A 3,220-nucleotide genomic window follows, 5' to 3' on the forward strand; every position below is an offset into this window, starting at 1 on the left:
TTCCTTTATAGAATGGTATACATAGCTAGACTGGGAGGAATACCCCTAAGTCCAAGCAAAGATGTCGTGGAACTCCTGAATCAAGGACACATAGTCCTCTCGCTCTTTTAAACTGAGCATGGAACCTAATTTGATTGGCCGCGAATCATTAGGCGTGCCAAGGTCCAACTCAATAACATCCACATCTCTTATTTGATCTTGAGGCTCTATCAGCTCATTCAATGTTATCTGATAAATATCCTATGTATAATGGACCCTTCTTTAGATTCATCACTTGATGAGGCCTCATTACCAGATGGATCCCGAAGTTAAAGAGAACTAAATGCAACAAGAATCAAAAGCAACAAACTGAAATGATTTCTCCATGTCTTCCAATCATCAAACAAACTAACTAACCCAAAATACTTACTTTTTTGAAGATCAAAACACCCAAACTTCCTACCTATCTCAAGCTCCATTTCAGGGATGAATCCCTTACTTCGATGCTCGATATGAGGCATGCAAGCACTCCAGCTTGAATTCGTTGGTCCCGGCAACGGAACCAAAATATGGGAGCTTTTGCTCGATCTCCAAGACCCACGGACCGCTTATTGTTTCAAGTGTTTCAAGCAAGCTCTAATGGCTACCTCTCACATAGCCGACGTGCAGTCGATCCTACGAATGTAATGAGCTTACCTTGATGTGGATATGAGTTGCCTTCTATCTCGCACACACCGATAGCTCCATGATCCTAGATGCTAGCTTAAGTATCCTCAAGCCTCCTCCATCTCGAAGCTCCATCCACCATAGCCATGCGTGCAAGAGAAGAGAAGAGAAGAGAAGAGAAAAAGAGAAGAGGAGATGGTGAAGAGCTTCACCCTCTTGATCCCTCACTCCCTCACACTCTCACACTCCCTCTCTCAAGAGCGCACATAAGCAAGTAGAAGAGAAGAAGAGAAGAAAAGAAGAGCTCTTGTTAGCCACACACCAAAGAATGAGCTTCCATTCACTTTTTGAACTTTATATATACAAACCCTAAATACCCCATGGGCACCCATCCCTTTTTACATGACCGGCCATTATGGCCAGGTCCTTTGTCTATTTCTCCCTTCTAGCCTTGTGCCTTTAACCTACACCTGTTTAATACTTTTCAATTGGCACAGGAGGGAGCCTGGTGCTCTTTTACAAGACTTTTTAGAGTTTTTGAGGCACCTTTCATTTAAAATTACGCTTTTGGCCCCAGCTTAGCTTTAGAGGCCGCCTCTGTGTCTTTGCTCTTTTTCCATCTTCTTCCCACTTTTTCATTCATTCTTTCATCTTCTAGCTTGGGGTTAACATTACCCCCCTTCGAGACGGGTGCCATTCCCATGGCACTCTTGGTTGCTGTTGGGGTTCAAGAGGCAGTTGGCAAAGTAGTCGTGTAAGAGTAGGGCCATGTGCAAACTCGGATGCTCGTGGAGGATGGGTAACAAGGTTGGTTGGAGAAGCCAAACGGATAGCAAGTGGTTGACAGGGGCCTCCGAAGTCGGTGGTTTGTCACCTTTGTGATGCTTGGAAGGAAAAGGTGCGGTGCTCTACCTAATGGGGGGAAGTGTTGATCTTATTATATAGTGTATTGTGCTCGTGCTAGTGAATGGGGAGTTGGGTCTAGCCACAAGCTAGCTTGGGTGATGTCCCACACTTGAGGACCCCATTCGTGCAAAGGGAGGTGCAGTGCAAGGATCTTAGGGTGATAGGTCTAACCATAGGCGAGTGGTACCCCCCTAGGTATGTCTTGTCCTTGATGTTCCCTAAACGTGAAGTGGGGGAGCAAAAAGGGCAAGGGGGTTAGGAGCGGGGCAAGTCGACCGAAGCACTGGGCATGCCTAACGTGAGGACCCCTAGGTGCACTGACTGTGCTTCATGTGGTGCTAAGTGCTTCTGTTAGTGAGTTGTTTTGTCTATTCCATGCGTAATGTTCCTCTTACTCTTCCTTGGATGCTTGTTCATTCTCTCTTTTTTTTCTTTTTTTTTCTTTTTTTTAAAAGGGATAGTATTACACTAGTAGAACGACAGCTTGTACCTAATCTTCCTTGTCTGATTTAGGTGGAGAAGGGGGTCGGATGGATTTGCTAAAAAATTGATGCCTTTGCATGTATCCTTTGAGGTTCATGCGGACGTGGAGGGAGGTGGTGGAGAGGAAGGGATGGTTGCACCTAGTGAGCTGGCTGTCGTTCATATCCTCTAGGAGAGCTAGGCAAAAAGAGGGGATACGGCTAGCTCCCATCATTAAACACACCATGGCACAGTTGTCGATGGCGTTAGGGTCAAAAAAGAGGGGAGGCAAGCCGTCATGTTCTTGTGGGATCGGGTCATGCTTGAGTAGTAACTTAAGTAACCTAAGATAATTACAGGTAGTTATAAAGGCTGGATTGGGGCATGAAGAGAAGCCCGCGAGAAAACGCGTCATGGAATTATTTAGGCTTCCTGAGTCGAAGAGGAGGACATGTTCAAAGGAGGCGGCGTTGGAGTTGTAGATGATGGGAAAATCATTACGTCCATGGAGGGTGCCAACAAAATCCACACCAACCCTACGAGGATATGCCATGAATGTGGGGTCGTTCCTCTCATAGGGTAGGGTGTTACAAAAATCCATCCAGGCGAGCATGCTAATGTCGCACACTCGCCTCCTCTGTAGGGGTTGGCCGTTGTAGCCCTGTATAAATGTGGTATTTCGAACACCTTTTTTTGCCAAAACTCTGCTTCTTCCCTTCCCCATAGAGTGGGGGTCCTCTCCCTTTCTTCCAGCCATTTGTGTCCCAGTTGGCCGCTAGTCGCTCGTGATCACCTCCTCCATCATCTTGATCAGTAGGACCCTCCACAGGTTGTTGGGCATGAGGAAGCTGAAAGTGAATGGGTCCTTTTCTTTTTCTTGTCGTTCCCAAATCATCAGCTCTGCGTGGAATCCAACAGGGAGGTCATCAATGTTGAGATGACAAGCTCAACACATGCGGACATTAATGATGGACCGCCTGGTTAGATGGGTCCACACGTCTACACTTAGCATGTCAATGGTCATTATGACTCTCACATGGCCACTAACTCATTACTTATTATATTCAGGTTGTTACACCTATTTACAGCTGGCATAGTTATAGCGCCAGTCGACTAGTGTAGTCGGTTATGCATTGTTTGACTTAGTAGGCCACTTTCCTTTATGTTGTATCTTATCTATACTTTGTGTACATTGTAAAGAGGTTGG

Source organism: Lygodium microphyllum, chromosome 26 (assembly GCF_053477565.2).
Source record: "Lygodium microphyllum isolate KBCC chromosome 26, Lygodium_microphyllum_v1.1.10, whole genome shotgun sequence".
In the NCBI taxonomy this organism is placed as follows: Eukaryota; Viridiplantae; Streptophyta; class Polypodiopsida; order Schizaeales; family Lygodiaceae; genus Lygodium; species Lygodium microphyllum.